The sequence below is a fragment of the Thunnus albacares genome, chromosome 1, assembly GCF_914725855.1.
Source record: "Thunnus albacares chromosome 1, fThuAlb1.1, whole genome shotgun sequence".
Classification (NCBI taxonomy): domain Eukaryota; kingdom Metazoa; phylum Chordata; class Actinopteri; order Scombriformes; family Scombridae; genus Thunnus; species Thunnus albacares.
The window spans coordinates 25,440,867-25,461,304 of NC_058106.1; the positions used below are offsets into that span (position 1 = coordinate 25,440,867).

Consider the following 20,438-nt stretch of genomic DNA (forward strand, 5'->3'; position numbering starts at 1 on the left):
ATTTGGGTACAGCACCCTCAGGAATAACCTATTCAAATTTTACTAACACCAGTACACAGTACTGTAAATGTCACTCCTGACATTTGACAAAGGGAATCTTCAATGCATACAAGCACCGTGAGAATAATAATACGATGCAAATCAATCAGGATCTCATTATGTCTTAACCTCTTAGGTAGAAGATCACATCCAGATAATTCTCCCCCTGCAATGATGATTCAGATTGGTTAAATTTGTGTTTGATGTAATGCAACTGGAGGGAGATTGGCTCTAATGTCGCCTCACGGTGCTGAACAGAATCCACAGTTTAGTATGTCTTTCGAAAAAGCTTGAGGAAAGGCTTATTCAGGCACCATGACACAGAGAGTGTAGTAGGAGGCAGAGGATAAAGAAGCTAATCTTGTCAGCCTAAAGCCTGCTCCTCTTTCTGAATAACACTGCAGTTTGGTATTCTTTGTCCTGGCATTTAAATGGAAATATTATGAGACTTGGGCCTGTTGAGGAACATTTCACAGCTGTCTCTGCCCTGAGAGAAAGCAGACAATTTGGCATTAAGCATTCTGAAAATGTGCTGCATGTGTTTATCTGTTTTAATGACCTTAAGAGTATGAATATTACCAGCATACTAATCACCTGTGTGCACTGTGCTGCTGTTTTGCATTCAAATAGCTAGTCAGGCACAACATACATGAAAGCATTTTTATGCCTCTGTGCTGGCAACAGCTGGGGCCAGAGGCATTATGTTTTGGGTTGTCCGTCCATCCCATTCTCGTGAACGCAATATCTCAGGACCGCCTTGAGGGAATTTCTTCAAATTTGGCACAAATGTCCACTTGGACTCAAGGATGAACGGATTAGAATTTAGTGGTCAAAGGTCAAGGACACTGTGACCTCACATCTGTCCCATTCTCATGAACGTGATATCTCAGGAACGCCTTGAGGGAATTTCTTCAAATTTGGCACAAACGTCCACTTGGACTCAAAGATAAACTGATTAGAATTTAGTGGTCAAAGGTCAGGGACACTGTGACCTCATAAAACACGTTTTTGGCCATAACTCATTCTCACGATTTACACACAGTGTATGATTCTCACAATTCATACACTAATTATGACAAAGTTTCACACAAACGTCTAATAGGATAAAATGATGAAGTGTTGATATTTTATCCAAAAAGTCAAAAGTCGACTTCACTGTGACATCATAATGTTCTGCAAAAACACTTTTCTGGCCATTATTCAACACCATAACTCAGGAACAGAAGGGGAGATTGTGACCATATGTCACATTTAGTTGGACACTGAATTAGTGACACTAATCTTGGGTGTCTACCTTGAAACTGTGGTGATTTTTATTAAATTCCTTCAAAGTCTTTACTACAAATATTATATGAGTCTGGACAGACATGGATGTAAACTGTGGCTTCACTGGTTTGCGGAGACATACAACCACAAGGCTTCTAGTTTTTTTCTCACTTCCCACCCTTATTGTTTTAACAGTAGCCTATACACCAGAGGTAAGCAACTTTTTGACACACACACTTTATTGTTTGTGTAAATGTATGAAAATTACTAGGGCACAAAAGAAGATGTATTCAATCTTACAGATTTAGTGCAACTCTTGTCCTTGCTTTTCTTTGATGAGGTGCATGATCTCTGGTCCATATTTGGAGACTCTCAGTTGGACACATGCCTCTGAATGGTCCGTAGTCATTCGGCTTCGCATGAGACTCAATATTGACTTCATATGTGCGAGTATCTGTTCACACATACAGTATATTTGGACCCAAATGCTGAAATCAATGCGAAGGCCACCTTCTTCAGACAGTTAAACTTCTCTGGCAAGCTTTCCCAACAGGCCAGAATGGAGGCCCCTTGATTGATGTCAGTAGTTTCCAGTGTTTTGCTCAGCTGTATGAATTTATATGCCCACAGTGAGGATGCCTTGAGCTCCACCTGCTGCATTTCAAACTCCTCAATCCCTATCCACTGAAACAGGACTATGTTGTTCTCCTTCAAGAGTTCTTGGCCTGTCAAAAAAGAAAACAATGGGCCGTGTTGCTGAAAGTCCTGAAATCTGGCACAGAACTCAGACTCCAGCTTTCACATGTACATCCTGACGTCATTTCAGCTGATGGTTTGATGCCCTGACAGCTCCTTCAGGTGCTTGAAGTAACGAAAGGTTCCACTTTCAATGTCCCATGAGTAGACTCCAATCTTCGCCACAAATGCTGTCCATGCATCAAACAGAGCCTCCAGCTCAGGGTAGTCGTACTCCTTCTTGATCAGAAAGGCCGTGATCGCATCAAAGCAATCTGCAAACCGTTCTAAGACCTTACCGCCACTCAGCCACCTAACACTGCAGTGGAGTGGCAAATCGTTGAGAAGCTTGGTCCTTTTGTGAAATAAATCCAAATTTGTTTGTCCAAGATGGCTGAAAGAGGCAAATATTAGATAAGTTACTTTTTTGCTTCTGCCATCATCAGTTGTTCTTGAAATAAAGCAAAAAAGAAAGCTAGCTAGCTATCCTACGTTTTCACTGCCGCTGTAATGCTGTGCTTGTCGGTAGATCAAAGGGAGAGGGGAGGAGAGGTATCATAGACCACGTCAATTGTGTACGCTCTCTTGCTGTCAAAAACAATGTTGTACATTCAGACTAATTAATTATTTCAGTATTATTTTCAGTATTAATTGTTTGTTTAGTTCATGAATTATATGTGTACCATAGGTTGCCTTCCCCTGATATACACTGTATACTGGAAATGCCACATTGAGGTAGTGTCATCACGAGAGAGAGGGTACAATTAGGTTGATTTGCAGAGATTAAAATGTCATATGAGTGGGTTCAGCTCACATCATATGGATGACAAAAATATGACTCATACACAGCATATAAGGCAATTCAAAAACCTACAGACTGGGCTGCTGCTACTTGGTGTATGGATTTAAGATGAAAAACATTGCCTGTAGCAGCATTTAGACAACCATTTTTGACACAGTATGGGTACTGCTTCAGTATTTTTTCACATTTTCAGAATCCACTTCTTGCTTAAAAGAAACTTACAAACTTGGAAAACACAAATGTTAAATATTTATACAATTATAATTGACGTTGACCTATAAATTATTTTTTTCAATCACAGATATTGCCATCAAAAAGCAAAGGTAAGGAAACTACTCTTTGCAAAAGCATTTTGAAGTTATGAAAACTAGTACTTACTGAAAATTCAGCAATTTAGAAACATTTACAAATTGCCTCTTTACGTAGTGTTAAATTTATGTAGCTTGATATATTCTTTCTTTTCTCAGCATTTTGCAACATCACCTGTGCATCACCATGCACCTGCTGCTGTGCAAGTGCAGCTGGTGTAACTGCCACTTTATTACAACAGCCACAAATGTAAGTGGCCAACCACAAAAAGACAAACCACAGATCCATAAAAGAATCACTATAAAAGCAATACCAACAGAATATTTATTAACCTCAAAGGTGTATACAGTAGCTACTGATACATGGGTTCATTTTAAGACACTGCAACTTACCCTTTGCTGGGCATGTATTATTCATACATTTTCGCGGCACAATAAGCAGTTTGTAGATTTCAGGCTGCCAATCATTGGCATTCTTTAAGTGGTCTGTCTGCTCATTGAGTGGGAGATACATGAGGGTTGGGTACTCCATCACTCTTCTCCTTTTCCACTAAAAGGCTCTGACATATCTCCCTGGAGGCCTACAGCCAGCCTGGTGCTCTCTGTACACAACTTAATGGCTGCTGTCACTGCACAACTCATCCATAGCCCGCTCAGCAGCAACCCAATTACCACTTTTTGGAGACAGTTTTGATATACATGTTACATTGTAGCAGTTTTACACTGTTCAGAACAAGAATCAAATATAGCACAAATGTATAATGACCCCTGATGTCTACATAGATAATAATAGAAATGACAGCTATATATGACTAAGTTGTTCCTCCAAATATATTTTGAGGGAAACATAATAGCCTCCTGAGTTCTTGCATTGCACATAAGTCATACTGCAGGGATGGGATCAAGATGGATGGGGTGCTTACAAAGTGCAGGTCTTAGGTTCCACGCTAGTACGCAAATGCACACACTTCATGCGTCGTTGTGTTCTTGAGTGTGCCACCTGAAAATTCTTAACGCAATGCAATGTGAATGTTGCAGCTAGAATAGTATTATTTTTATTTCTAGGATACTGTGCTAATAGTATGATATGGTCTTACAGTAGTGGTTTCTCTGTCATTGTTTTGCTGTAGGTGGTCTCTTAACTGGGCAGAAATTCCAGGCTCTATGACCAAGTGAAAATGCTCCAAGGCCACATTCAAACCGACATTAGCCCTGCACGAAAAAAATGTAGCCCTCTCATTCAATTGAATGGGGGTAGTCTGGCAAATAAACGCAGGGTTGTCCCGCAAAAAGGTGGCTCAACTTCACCGCAAAGTGATGTCATCCAACAAGGTTTGTGTTGGCCAATCACACACTGGACAAGCAAGCACACATTCCTGAGGGATTACTTATATATGTATTATAATGTAGGATTTCTACTGTTTACATTCATAGTTGTCACTTAACTTTCCAGAGTTATAAAATCCTGTCTGTGAGTATTATGAGCTGCTGTGCAGCATTTTGGCATCTGATAAGCATTCATATTCATGGATCTGTTACTCAAACTGGACTTCCTGGATTGAGTTTCGTATCTCGTTGGTACATGAAGCAACAAACCCCCACCAACGCAGCCCCCTGCATTGTTTTAACACAGGACTTCTTTTCGGTATGAAGCTCTCTGTATGCTGCACCTTCAAATAGCTGTCTTGGGGACTGCTCTGCACTGAATCAATATCCAGTTAATTTCAGGCCACACTCTGATCCTTCAGCAGTGGCTCATACATACAGACCTCCTCTCTAGAGGAAAACTGTCAACGAGCAGAAGACCTCCTGAGGCACTGGGAACAGATCAGGACACTGGCCATACTTGATGATGCTTTGTATGTCAATGACCAGGTTTAGTCTATGTTTTATTATTAGCTATTTCTGTGCTGAACAATTGATTATTTCAAATGGCACATACTGGAGTAATTTCAGTGTTGAGCAAGACCAATATTCATGATTTTGCATCTGCAGTAGTGCATTACTTTGGAGTAGAGAGAAATCTTGTAAAGTGGGGTGTAAACTAGATTTAGTGCAGACTGAGACCAAATCTGAATTTCATGTTCAAGAACTTGTATGGTTACACCCCTTTACAGTTAAAAAGGATAGTATATGAAAATGAAGACCAAAAAAGATGCAAGACTTAGTTTATGAAGACATCTTGTATGGGCTACATTCAACCAGTATGTAAGTGCAACACCTTTCATTATTTGAATCAATGTGGGAATCTTTTACTAGTCCATTTGCAATGAAAAGATCCTAACTTCTTTCAGAGGACTCCTCTGAAAGGAATCACTCAAGCAATTAAGTTTCATTCACCATAATTAATCAGTGAAATCCATTATTTCGGTCTTCATTGTGTGATTTGCAACGAGTTTGCAACGTGTAGTAATTACTTTCCAAAAGCCTTCTGAAGGTCTTAAATGCAGTCTCTTTTCTTGAAGGTCAAATTAAGTGGGTTTGTTTGTTGTCGTTGAAATGTTGTGGCTTTCAAATTTCTGTGTTGTGTTGTTTTTCTTATTCTTGTCTCTCTTGCATTTGGATTGCGTTATTTCTGGAAAACGCTATGTGTTGCAAAATAGCAATACAACAAAATTCAGAAAATGTTGTTTTGTGTCAAGACAATTAGGCATGTTATTACGGTGAAATTGGAGCAAAAACAGATTATCAGTTGAATGCAATGTTGACACAATATTTTGTGATGATTATTTCCTGAGAGTGGGCTTCCTCTCTCTTTGAATTTTGAAAATGATGTGTATTGTGTTTTGAGGCTTTAGATGGGATGAATTAAGGATAGCTTTTCATTTTAAATAAAAGCACAGGTTTACTTAAATTGTCAAATTGAATATGCTTTTTTTCAAAATGTTAGTATGACATGTGGCAGTCATTCAAAGAAGTTAGAAATGTCACTCACCTTTATTTCATTTGATTTTCTTTAAAGCTGCTAAATCAATATTTTACATTAACAATGGATCAACTGACTACATGTATGTGAAATCATCATTAAATCATGTGATATCATCATAGTGACAAACCCACAAAGAACTATCACTCAACTCTGCAGTTCCCCTCAACTCTACATAGCATTTTAGCATCTTTCAGCTCATTGTTTTGGTTTACTGTCTTTACTGTCTTGGTTCAGTCCCACTGCTCTCATCAGTGCCATTTCCAGACACAGTAGGCAGCTTTTTTCATTGAGAAACTCTACAAACACACCGTACACTACCTGCCCATCACCAAATGGCCAATAGACATAGTTGGTGACAAGCTGGTGAACATAGTGGAGCATTTAGCAGCGAAAGAGCCTGATTTTCCCTCAGGAGTGGGTAGAGACCAAAACAGAACTAAAAGGAGGGCAAATATTGGACTTAGCTGGCCAGAAACATGAATGCTGTTGCAGGGTATCTATTGGATGTGTAACTGTTTGCTAACAAGTTCACCATATCAACGTAAGAGGTATTGTGCTTGTTACCACTGCACCCAAGTGGCCAAAAAAAAAAAAAAAATCAGTAAACTACAAAATTATATTTGACTAATACAATTTTGTTTTCCTGGCTCTTATGTTTATGATGCTCAGCCTTTCTACAGCTTTGGAAGAGATGATAAAACATTTTACTCTTTAATAGATAAGATGCATATAAATGCCTACTAAAATTTACCATTTCATCATTTAGAACATATGAAATTATCCTACAACATTCACAAATAAGGATATAGTGGTTACATATTTTGCTTTGAATGGTAATAAAATCAGTGATGGTAATGTTTAGGTCACATTTGTTCTCCCACATGCTTTTGAAATTCAAAAACTCTAAAACAACATTGTTGTAAATACTTATGCATGATAACAGATGATGTTTGCAGACATTAGATATTCAATATTTGTGCACTTCCAATATACTACAGCATCAGAGTGACTTTATATTGGAGAAAGAATTTTTGAGAATTTTTGATTGATAATCCTCAAACTAGATGCATGGTGCGACAGAGGCTAATGGGGTGAAGCAGGAGAAAAGCAGGATGGGGGAGAACGAGCAATAGAAAATGATGAATCTAGCCCAGCTGTTTGCCAAGGCAGGAGGTTTCTGGAACTACTGCTGATATGAAGTCAGGTTGTTGGATGTCATCCAGGAGAGCTGAGTGTTATTTATGACAACAGCAGGAATCACTTGCTCATCATCAGGTAGAGAAGAGTCTTCACAAGGCAACAGCAGAATTAAGTGAAAGCAAAGAGTTGAGGGAATTAAAGTGGTTGGAGCCAACTCCATTAATTACACTATCTTTAAAAAAAACACCATTAAAGAGGAGCTGCGCACTTAAACGTGTTTTTTGAGCTGTAAACTAAATTATATGGCTGTACTGTACTGTATCAATGCTGGTGTTAATATTGACATTGACACCAAATTTATAAAAATCAGAATTTCATAGGTTGAAAATGGCTCTGTCATCTACTGTTTAAAATCAGCCCTGAAAAGGCAGTGCCAATGCTGACGTAGAGTCGACCGTTTGTGAGTTCTCTATGTCATGAAATTTATATAAATGGTAGAATGTTAACGCCCTCTCCCCCAGCCCCCACCCTTGAGTGAGAGTCTGTGAAACTGTCCAGCCTGCCCCCGCTCATTTTCAAATATAGACAATTTTAGCTTCAGCAGCTAACAGCAGCACTGACCTGCTGGTGGAAATCTCTCCGTCTGTGACTGTCTGTGGGAGGAAATGTTGCTGGCAGACACAAAACCAACAGAAATCCTCTTCACATTTCATAGCTCTTTAACTCTCTGGCTGTCTGTTTCTGCAGTTATCAGCTGGTAAAATCTTGTTTCAAAACGTTAAATTGTGGTGCTGCAGAGCAGAAGCAGACTGCAGCTCTGCTCCACAGCGGACAGTCACAGACAGGGCCAGAGTCACTGAGCAACTCCTGCCCTCCTGCCTCACACATCCACGCCACCCCCCTGCCCCCTCTCAGCCCGTTGCACACTTTTTTTTTTAGTATTTTTCAGAATTATGCAGTGGGTGTAGTTAGGCTCAGCCTTGGGGGTGAAATTACACTTTAATATTGTTTGTTTCATGCACTGACTTTGATGTATTGTCAAATGTGTACTGCTGTGGAAAATACGTACTTTATATAGAAAGAGATTTTCCTTAGAAAAATGTCTCAAATTTGGAAAACATGAACATATACAGTACGTCTTAGAAAAACTTTTACTGATGAATACTTTGTTGAAAAAGGTTAAAGGTCCAGTGTGTAGTATTTAGTAACATCTAAAAGAACAGACTTGGTAAAAATTAAATAAATTATGTATAAGTATGTCTTAAGTAGTGTCTAATCAGCTGAAAATAATAATTGTTGTGTTTTCGTTACCTTAAAAATAAGCCCTTTATATCTACACGGGAGCGGGTCCCCCTCCATGGTGGCTGCCATGTTGCATCGCCATGTTTCTACAGTAGCGCAGAACGGACAAACCTAACACTGGCTCCAGTGAGGGCCTTACGCATTTTAGATTCAGTGGGCGACTACCGGAAATGCACCAGTTTTAAAACGAAGTAGAAGAACGGACCAAACATTTTGTATTGTGAGAAGTTTTTGAAACCAAAATCTGATAAATGGAGAATCATACTTATTTAGAGAATCACAGGAGCGTGAATTGTCGTCGTCAAAGAAACGAAAACACGAAGAAGCTACATGAAATCGGGACAAGCAACGGCATAAAACGAGGATAAACCCAGATGGAAATCCCTGATGAGAGAAATGTTTGCAGACTGACGCCGAAGTTTCCTGTTTACTGCTGGACAGGTAAGAGTGTAATGTATACTTATTTTGCCCTGCTGGTAATGGTTCAAACCTAGATGATGTACAATGTTTATTAGCAGTACATTAGTTTTCCTGAAAGGAAAGGCCGCCACGTAACGTTAAATATTAGCACACTTTAGCCTCAGTTTGTGCCTCTCACGGAGCTGGTGGTCTGATAAGAGACAACAGGGAGGCAACGTTGTGCTAATAACCCAAAGATTTATTCATTTTCTGCGGCAGTAAGACAACACATTGATTGATAACTAAGATAGTCTGCTCATCACCGAGTTAATACATCCTGTGAATATATATTTATATTTTTCACAGTGCTTCATGATTTCATCGTTTGCTCCTAATTTGTCATTTAGGAGCGTATGTACACATTGGGGGGCAAAGTTAGCTTATAGTCCAACACAAGTAACGTTTTCCCTGTTTCGATGTTGAAAAACATGTAATTGCTACCAGAGTTTTAATTTTACATTTATCAGTCAGAAGTAGAATTTTTATTTATTGTTATTTATTTTGGTATGTTTATCCAGGCCAGCCAAGGCTCCCAGCATCTTAGGACGTAACATAATGTATTACAAGGGTTTGTGACTGTGTAATGTAGCACTTATTTTCTTGATGTTGCTGTTGTTTCTCCAGCTATGAGAGAGGTCCTGTAGCATCAATGCATGGTATTGCCTTTATCTTCATCCTAAAGCGACTGTGTAATAGGTCAGGGGTATTTCACCATGTGCCATTGATGGCTGGGAGTACGTAGGTTTTCATTACAACCAAAGACAACAAAAGTTGATTTCACTGAATATCTACTTAATCAATTAAATAATCTGATCTAGTCTGTTGTTGGGATGAAAACCTGCATGGAATAAGGTTGAACAGTTTCTGGTGAGCACATTAAATAAATAGATAGATAGATAGATAGATAGATGGATGATTTATAATAATAAGTTCATTCATTTGTGCTGTTTTATTTTTCTCAGGCACTATGGGTTGGCATTATTCACCATGTCTGTGACATTCACACCCGCCATATCAGAAGTATTGCAGACCAAGTCAGGAGAGGTCTAGGTAAGTGATACACATTTGTTTGTAGCATATATACTTACGCTGTAAGTCCTACTCTTGGTTAAATAGCACTATTTTCACATGTACAACTTTATAAAATGTATGAAATAGTAAATTATCTCTATGTGTAATGGTACTGTCTTCCACAGAAGCAGTTTTCCATGCAGCTGCTGCTCTACACACAGCTCTTGGAGCAGATGAGGAACAGCAGTGCCAGTGAATCATGGGTGTCGTTCCTGCCATGACAGCATCTTCATCCAGAGCAGTAAATCGAATACCTTTGGTGTTGTTTTAGTCTGACCCTTGTCAGCTATTATATGTGCAGCAATTTGACTGCTGGAAGGTGATCGGATAAGTTTAATCACGCTGCTTTTAGTGATCAAACAGACTAATGATTTGATAGATTATTCTGTCTTTATCAGAATCAACTCTGAAGAACACAGAATGCTGTCAAAATGTTTGTTTGAACAGTAAAAGCTGCATGTTTATGTTATCTTTTTATTGTCCAGATTGAAAAGGATGTCCAAAAATGTTTCTGTTAAATAAAAGATATTTTTATTACAAATGTCATTATTTTTAGTGTTGTTTTTTTATATTTTTATTTATAGTTCAAACTAGTGAATTACAGTTAACATGACCTGAAGTGGCAATGAAAATTAATCCATAACATGTACTACAGTGCCCTGTTCTGAGGATCAGTGGTATTCCAACTTCACTACTGTTTTATGTTGCTTCATAAATATAAATAATGACAATATAAATTAATGGTGGAAGTGGTAATGACAGTATACTGACTGCAGGGAAATACTGTCATTGTATAAGTATATATTAATATGTTTATCATTGCAGTTATCACAGCACATCTGATGAATATCTTTTATTTGGTAAACTTGCACATTTAAGTTGAACAAATGTGAATATATAAACAAAAAGTTTCCAGAAAATATAGAAAATGTATAGAACAAGTATAAAATAAATAAAATATCAGAAATGTAACAAATAAATATGAGATGATTAGATGCCTTGATGATGAACAGGCAGGTGTGTGAGTACCTGAGATACTGTGTGGACGTTCCAGAGGACCTGGACGGAAACTCAGGGGCCACGTGTGAAACCAGTGTGATGTCTTTGGAGGACCAGGGAACACAGCAACTGGGGATGACAAGTCAGTTTCCCTGGCCTAAAGAGCCATGCTGTCGATAGATGAAATGTCTATAGGCAGCATAACGGTACTCCCGGTTGTCATCCCCAGGCTTCCTGGTTTGGCCAAATACCATAATGTCCTCCCAGTACCGCCTGTGAATGCATAAAAAGCATTTTCAAGACAGTACTGGGAGAAGTAAAGTATAATTATTACACAATCTGCAGGGTACTGGCCACAGCATTTCCTCTCCCGGTCCGTAGGCATGTCTGTACAGTTACTACAAGTACACCATGGTACCCCTGGCACTCCAGCAAACGGTGGGACACCATGCCTGCACTGATGCATCATCAAAGCATCAAAAATGAACCCTGGCTGCCTCTGAAGCAGTTCACTGGTGAGCTGCCTGTGCTCCTCCAAGGTCATCTCTTCAAGAAGTTTCTGAAAAAATAAAACACAGGAAAAACACATATAAGGCTTAATTGGTTATAAGTTTCATATGTTGGAAATATGGTAATGGTAGTGCAGAATATGGATTGTAGGCTGTCTAGTGTTCCCAAACATGTCTACAGCAATAACATGATTTTTTTAAAAAGTCAAAATATTGCTGCTCGATACTGTTCCTATATAGTATTTATATCATCATTCAGTAGTGTTGCTGATGTTTTCAGTTGTCTCTTTTATACAGAGAACCCGCATTATAGCCGTAAAGAGGATCCAAGGGGAGGACATTTCTCTTCATTTGATAATGGTAAAAGTAAAGTTAGACTTTTCTGTCGGCTTCCCGACTTATTTTAAAAAGACGAGAGAAAGAGAGAGAGAGAGCAGCTGTGGTCGAGTGAGCTAGAGGGTGAATGAAGAGAGGTGGCGCTAGTAACGTTAGTGGGGAAGCTGGTGAACCAGATCGATAAACGTTATTTTCTGATTGTTTCACAGCGGTTAGCTTCTAAAGCACAAACACACCCACACACCTCTTCAACCCTGCAGCTGTGCACTGCACCGCCTGATTTGGTCTGAATACGGGCTAAACAGAACATCGAGGCGGATTACAGGCACAGTATTCCCGCCTTGAACGGGCTGTGTAAAAGGGGCTACTGACTCACATTACACTGATAACACATCAAACTATACAGACTACAGTAATGTAAAGCACAGATCTGCTATGTAAATACCACTTTGTGTTGTATTGGCATTTTTAATATCGTGCAGAACAGGTAGGAATATGATAAAATAATTGTATAAATAACGTCACAAACCTCAGTTGCTTCGGTCCCTTTGGAAGGTTTCCAGCCTCTTCCCCTGCTTCTGCGGTGCCGGTGTTTGCTCTCCTCCATCGCCCGGCCCTGCCTGCAGCAGCACCGCTAACTCGCCCTCTTTCTCGCCCTCTTCCTCCTCCTCTAACCTCCGGTACTTGACTCTGCAAACGGATAATAAAATATGTAATGTTATCCTGTCAATGCTATCTCGCTATCAATAATGCCTAACGTTAGAATAAAATAATGTTTTGTTTAGCATGACGTTGCTAATGTTAGCTTGTATTACCAAAACAATAAAACACTCATAACTGCTATCTTATTTGTGAGCTATAACCTATAGTATTATAGACTAAATAATTAAATACATCTTCACCTCATCGCTTGACTTGTTAGAAATGCTCGAAGTTGTCGTGGACGATGACATCTTCAGCAAATAGCTTCTTGTCCTTGAAGGCTACCGTAGCTTCTGGAATCTCTCCAAAGTCTTAGGGAGGTGAGGGGTGAGTGGCGGAGTGCTTCAATCTAAAACCTCACCGTTAGAGGCCGCTAAATACCACACATATTACACGCTGGACCTTTAACTTGTGGTTAGGCAAAACCTTTACTTGATGATATTATATAGTATTAGTCTACAACACATTGCATGGATCCATTAATGAATAAACACAAATCACCAACATTTCTACAGTATGTAACCTAACAGCCATGCATCACATACAGTCTACAGATCAAAAGAAATGTGCTTTGTACAAATCCAATACATTAAAGTTTGGTTAATATCATCAACAAAGTTGATAGCACCTACTGGCAGCCTGTCAGATGGGGTTTAAAGTATAGGTTCACAATTTTCCAAGTCTGTCCTAAAAGAACAATCACGTGCCCAAATGAACATCGACACGTTTTTCTTGCTATAATCATTCATTCTGCTGATACTGACCATTAAAAGATCACTTCATAATGCACTTTCAATGTAAGTGATGGGGACACAATCCACTGCCCTCACTCTGTGCAAAGGTGCATTTAAAAGTTTATTTAAGCTAATATGAGGCTTCAGCTGTCCAAATTAGTCAAATCAATTCAATATCTTTCAAAGTTGCTGTCTTTTTGGTGCCAAAGCCCCTCTTTTTGTTACTATTCTTCCACTGCAGCTGTAGAGACACAAAGAGGGATTTTTTTACTAAAAAGACTGTAACTGTGGAAGATACACACTTTATATGACTAACTCAGACAGCGGAAGCCTCATATTATTTTTAGATAAACTTTTAAACAGTTCATCTCAAAATGACTGTGGATGAATAACTACCAGTCATGGTCGCTGATATTAGTGAAGACAGTGCTGCACAAGTTTTTCAATAAATACTTGTCTCTATCTCTCTGCTTTTCTCTTTCCGTCCCTCTTTTACATCTCCTTCTATATTGCCCTGGTGAATATACAGTGCAGATTCATAAAAAAAATGTATTTTTAGTTGTGTATATGCAATTTTTCATTTCAGTGAAAGACTCAGCAGCTTATTGCAAAGATTAGCACTTTGACCTACAGTAGGGTAACAAACTCTACATAACTTCAGGTGGGTCTCTAAGGAGGGTCCTGAGCGAACATTGGTTCCAAAATTTGACAGGCCATCCTGACTTACAGCTAAGTTGAGATGAGATAGCAGTGTCTGTCTATCCCTGTAGCAAGATGAGCACGATGGACATGAAACTGAGTCTTTCTCGACTCCTTACGGCTTCTTCATAACTTTCAAGTAGTGATGAAACCTTGACTCTACTGGTGTCAAAACTTCACTTGAAGTTGGTGAGATGAGGAGAGGTAGCTGTAACAGGTGATGACAAATTTATTTGAGTTAACACTGATGTTGCAGGTCTTACTTTTCTGTAGACACAAAATTCACTATTCCATGCCTTTTCTGCTCTAGACAACTCAGAAACTGAAGAATAAAAGGGACAGCCAACAAAAACATCACACAGTCTCTAAGAACAAAGACAAATTCATTGATTAAAATACCATAAATGCCATTTCAGGTTGGAATCAGCAATGAAATGCCATGATGTTCCAGAATTACGGAAGAATTACTGGTGCTCTGTTAAACTTGGCTCAATGTTTTGAATTTAACAGATTTTGAAATAAGCCTCTATCACATTAGTAAATATTCTGTGCTGAACATTAGTGTCAACTGAGGACCTGGGGTCTGTTTAACTAAATTACTAACATGCCAACTGTAATTTGCAACATGAGATATTTTTTTCATTTTGACATGTCTCAGTTATCAAAACAATCGCTATACTCACAACCTGTGCATGTTAATGTGAGAGCCCTGTATGACCCGTAGATTTATTCTGCAACTTGTGGGCGATTATCATTTATGAAACATGATGCAACCACCATTTGCGATCTGTGTGTAAGCAGTGCTTGCAAATAGCTTCTGTAAAAAGGGCTAGAAATCTCCCCAATTCTCTGGAGCTCTCCAATGCTTGTGAAAAGCTCAGCCCCCTGCCTGTTTACCACAGGAATAAAAGCATTAGAATAACTTATTTCTATTTGCAGCTCAGCGATTGTTTGCCCGTCTCTGCCTAAATACAGTCTGAGTAGCCGAGATGGTGTCCACGGATAACTGTGGTGACACACCAAACATTAAACACAGAAGAAATTGGATTAGCTGGCCAGTCAGTGATGCTTCCTGTTGATTGTCCTAGAGATTTATGAGTCTGGTGCCCTCTATTAAGGTTCTGTAACACAATCCTGAGAATTACTAATACACATGGGACTTTTTCCAGCAAGCTTTGTCTTATTTTACACCATTAGTTTTTGGGAAAGTAGTCCCTGCCTTGTGATATCTTTACTGGTGAGGGAGATAATTGTCTTGGCAGAGACAGGACACATTTAATCCACCTCCTCAGTTTTCCATCATGTTTACATTTCTCACTGGACCACAGGGATGTTTGCAGCTGTGGCGTAGGTTTGATGCAATTTCTGTCTTTTCTCTTTTTTTGCAGCATTTTTAGCCTTTTTAAAAAAAATCTTTGAAGTGATATTTAGGCAGACTTTTTGGGAATTTTATAGTTACTTATAATACCATTATGGTTTTTTCTTGCAATGCTGTAAAACCTTTATCTGTCTTTTTAAGGGTATTTTAATTGCCTACAACAGCAATCCCAGCAATAACAGCCAAGGCATAATCTTGTCCTTAAGCTTAGCCTCTTCAGAAGAAATTTCCTTACTGTATCCTCCCCCAATGCATATTCTCAGAAAATCTTAACTTTACTATTGACCACTAATAATACTGCTTTTGCTAGAATAAAATAATAAATAATATTATGCTCCTTGTCATACTTTTGTCATTACACCTCCAAAATAGGAAATTACAGATTCTCTATATAGCTGCAAACAAGGATAATGCAGTTACCTCATTTGTGTGCTTCACTGTGAAAGGTTGGAGAATTCAAAGCAGAAAGTGTGACCCTCATGGCTGTTTTTGGAGACTTTTGTGTCCTCTTAAGTCCAATTTTGCCAAAAGTGTGGTACTGCTGCCTTTTTTGAGATTTAATGTTTTGTAATTGTAGTGGAATGTTTTTTTTTTTGTATCTGAACAGACTTTACAGATGACAGCACTGTGTGCTTTTACTTACAGAGCATTTTACAGACATTTACAGCATTTTGTCTGCATTTAAAAAGAGGAAGTTTTCTGTTAGATCACAAAACTTGGGTAATTCAGCTTCCATCTCATATTATTTCCAAAATTGAAGTCATTTTATACTATACTGTCACAGTGTAAAGCAACAGTATATTTTACCAACATGTTACTGAACCAGTTCTGCTTACAAACAGTCTTTAACTGCACGAGCCAAAATGGTGCATTTGAAGTTCAAGGCAGGGTACTTTCTTCCCCCTGTTGCATTTCCAAAGGTCAGTGAAATCTCTACAGTTCTGAAGCTGATCTGATGCAAGCAGTTTTTTCATTCTAAGCCTCACAGAGTAGGAAAGGCCACCCTTGTCATCGGAAAAGAAGGAACGAAAGGAAGTAAGAATGAACCCTTTCACGTGAGACTAAATAAAGAACTGGAGATGAGTCAGATCCCCTGATGACACGTTGGTGTAAGGTTTACCCCGTGTCTAAGAGCAAACATAGTGTGAGCAGCACGTCAGCAGAGCAGCAAGTGCTCCGTCTGTGTGTCTACACTGGAGGTGTTCAGGTGCAGTGCGCTCAGAGCCCAGTACACATGATTGTAGTGACGCGCGTAAGACAGAGGAAAATAGACTTTAAGTGTAAATGAACACTTCAGGCTGCGGTTACGCCCGTGAGACGCAGCTGAGATGTGAGCCTGCACGGAGCCGGTGCAGACAGCTGCATAGATTAAAATGAGAGCGTATCTGTTGCGTGTGCTTTTAAAAACGCTGAAGTTGTCTAGACATGGGATTATGGATTTATGTTTTGCTTATACTGACCATCATGCTAATATCTTCTATTTCTCTTCACTTTTTTTAGCTTTTAAGTTGAAACTATGTATGACCTGGTGTATGCAAAACCCATTGACTTGTAGATGAAATCATTTGGTATTTCAAATATATCATGATTGAATGAGACTGTCCTTGAATAAAAAAAAAAATAAAAAAATGTTGGGCCTCATTCACTCTATCTAAGTTTTTCCTTAAATGTGTTCTTGAGAAAGGTCCTAAGAAAATCCTACATCAGATTCATGATGTGTTCTTAAACCGCATAAATTGTTCACACCTGTGTTCTTATATTGATGAATCCCGTTGTCCTTGTAAATTGAAAGCACCTGCCAGGTGATCCCAATTTGCATAGGTAAATGCCCCATCAGTCTCCACAAAAGGGCATGAGACTGCAGGGCTGTGTGCACATAGAAATCACACACAGGAATTGAAAATAAAAGTTGAGATTAGTCAAGAATGACCAAACAAAAGTCTGAAGAGGGTGGAACACCGGACTCCAGACATAAAAAGCTCTTAATATTTCTGAAGTGGAGGTACTGCTGCAGGAAGTGAACATCAAACAAGCTGTCATATTTAGTAGCATCAATAGTGGATCTAAAATAATAATAAAATAAAAGATGCATGGGATGCTATTACTCATTCAGTGAACACTGTATCCGGAGAAGGGCACACAACTGAAGTTAAAAACAATGGTTTAATCTCAAGTCTGAGGCCAAAAAAAATATTTCCAGACACAGAAGAGAGAAGCTGACAAAGGGGACAGGCTTGCCCAGAGTTATCTGAGCTGGACCAGTGCATAGCAGCCATTTTTGGAGAGACAGGACTCTAGGGTGTGCCATCAGCTCAGCATTTGGACACAGACCTGGGCCCTGTATCAGTGGTTTCATCTCCTAGGCCATCTTCTATCTCAGAATCAGAAGGTAAGCTGATTTTTCAGAATTAATACAATATGATGGTACATTTTATCTAAAGCTTGTAGCTGTAAAAGGCAATTGATTGTTTTTGGGAATAAGTTTTACTATTTGTTTAACATGTCCATGTGTTACCTAAGTGCTTAGTTTGTATTCAAAATTTAAACATTTAGTAGACCAAACACTGCATAATTGAAACCCCCAAAAATAAAAGGTCACTGCAATGGTTTGATTTTCATCATTTATTTACAGATGAACCCCCGCTGAGGCACCCACCCTCTGTGGCAGAACCTGGCACCTCACAGCCAGTACCTTCCTGCAGCAGTACCTCCATGCGTGCACCCAGGTCCCATTCAACTGCCCCATGTCTGATCTCAGATGCTGTCCTGGACAACCAAGAGAGAATGGCCCAAACGCTTTCACAGATAGCCTCAACACTTGCCACAATCTCTAACACACTTGAAGAAATTTATACAAATTTTAAAAAATGAAGATATGCACTAAAACCTGTTTGATTTTTTTGATGCATTTCTTTCTTGAGATTAATTGTAAGCTATAAATAATCACACTGTACAAGTCAAACAAATTTTAAAGCCTTTATTTTCAAACGAGCAATTAATTGCTGTTGAACTTAGACAGCAAGTTTGTTGTCTGGTCCCTGGAGTGGGTGAGGATGCACATCCTCTTGTTGTTGTGGTGGCAGAGGGGGAAGTGGTACATCACGTTTCACAGTGATGTTGTGCAAGACATTGATGAGCAGGCCATGATTATCCTACAAACCTAAAATGTCAAAAAGATGCCCAAAGATTACAAAAATGCAAAAAATTGTGATAGAATTTGCCTTGTCTATATATCTATATCTAATAAGAATACAATACAATTTCTCAGCTGTTCTCTTTATACACATCTTCTCCAGTCTATAAAGCAGCTTTCTACCTGCTGTGTCCAAACACATCCAGCATCTTTTTAAGATGCCAGTGGTGCACTTGATGGAGGAGTGAGTATGTGCAGGCTGCTAATTGAAGGACACCTTCTGGTGAGTCTGAGTGGTGTCATCAACCAGGAGGCCAGGGCATATCCTCCAACTCCTAATAAAGCAGGTCATGCTGGAATATACAATTACTCAAAGATGTGTACCAGTGAGCCTTGTGTCTCCAGCAGCTCCTGCTTTAAGGCGCATACCCACAGAACTGTTTTGCAAAATATAGGAGTTGTGTGCACCTCCTGGGAGGCAGGGGACCACATTCAGAAGGTGGTTCTGGGAGTCACAGATGAGTTGTCCATGTATGGAGTGGTATTGCTTGCAGTTGAGATATGGGAATGGATCTGGAGAGCATGCCTTAACATGTGTGCAGTCTATTGTGCCTATGGTGTTAGGTAGACCAACAATGGAATAGAATCCTCTCTTGACTGGGACCTGTTCTTCTGCTCTATAGGGGAATTTTATGTATTGTGTGGCCAGTTGATTTATTCCATCCATGACTCGCAGGAGAACATGGCTGATGGATGCCTGTGATATGCCCACCCTGTCTCCTAGCCCCCTTTGAAATGTCTCAGTGGCTAAAAAGCCCAAGGTGGAGAAAATGTGCACATGAGGTGATACAGAGTTAGACCTACTGGTATGGCTCTTCAGTGCTAGTTTCCTAATCATTGGAAAACTCCATGAGGACAACTCTTGATAGCCTAAAGCATCCCAAGAGGCACTCCTCACTCTCTGCAAATAGATCTACATGGTCCTGGAAGATGCATTCCTTCTTGCAGCAGCAGTAAATATGCCATTGAGTGGGCCTAGGGTGCAGAAATAGGCCTACTGTGGGCTTATAAATAACATGATCAATCACTGAATATTGGATGGCATGGTTCTCAACTAACATAATTGATGTGAATAGAAGTGTTAGTGTAGTGTTTATTTATGTTAAAAGACCATAATGCTTTGTAAAATGATGAAAATAATTATTTAAAAAAATATTATAAATGATAAAAATACTATTGTAATTTAAATCCTATAATATTATACAACTGTAGAATTGAAGAAAATTACTTTGCACAAACATGTCAGCACTCCAATGTGCGTTAGTGTGCTCTTGAGTGTCTGTAGCTTCTGTTCCTATCTAAGAACAAATTCCAAATAAGAAAACATCATTGAATGTCAGAATCTTTGTGAAAACTGTGTAAGTGGGTTTTAAGAATGTTTGATGAATGAGGCCCATTGATCTTTGTTCAAATATTTATAATGACCTATGTTAACATTTTCTTGATAAGGGACTTGAGTGTTCTCGCAAATAATTCCTGTTCTCTCTCAGAGTCGAAGGTGGAAGTAGATGATGTTGTTTAGCACTGGAAAACTTCATACAGAGGAGATTGAGCGAGATGATTATTTTTATTATTCATAAAAATTATTTTAGACTGGATTAAAGCCCACTGCAATCTCAAATTGCTTGTTTTGTCAAACCAACAGTCCAACACCCTTAGTTTACAATCACAACAGAAAAAGAATAGCAGCAAATCCTCACGTTTTTGCAGCTTGGACAGGGAAATATTTGGCATTTTTACTTGAAAAGTGACTTAAAAAAAACCTTTAGAGATAGAGGAGTCATACAGGACAGACAGAAGAATCTGACAGAAACGATGAATATTCTAAGGAGAGCTC

The 20,438-nt window shown here is 39.0% G+C and overlaps 3 long non-coding RNA genes across 3 annotated transcripts; 2 read left to right on the top strand and 1 right to left on the bottom strand.

Annotated features, from left to right (window-relative positions):
- The first annotated feature begins 8,833 nt into the window (after window positions 1-8,833).
- On the top strand, window positions 8,834-10,475 carry LOC122988503. The gene is made up of 3 exons (XR_006404817.1): window positions 8,834-8,962; window positions 9,943-10,030; window positions 10,177-10,475. It is a non-coding gene; the product is annotated as an uncharacterized LOC122988503 (long non-coding RNA).
- A 485-nt stretch (window positions 10,476-10,960) lies between these two features.
- Window positions 10,961-12,990, bottom strand: LOC122988508. The gene is made up of 4 exons (XR_006404819.1): window positions 12,798-12,990; window positions 12,425-12,585; window positions 11,111-11,609; window positions 10,961-11,080 (listed from the first exon to the last, which is right to left on the bottom strand). It is a non-coding gene; the product is annotated as an uncharacterized LOC122988508 (long non-coding RNA).
- A 4,231-nt stretch (window positions 12,991-17,221) lies between these two features.
- LOC122988515 lies at window positions 17,222-18,624 on the top strand. The gene is made up of 2 exons (XR_006404821.1): window positions 17,222-17,797; window positions 18,041-18,624. It is a non-coding gene; the product is annotated as an uncharacterized LOC122988515 (long non-coding RNA).
- Window positions 18,625-20,438: the final 1,814 nt, after the last annotated feature.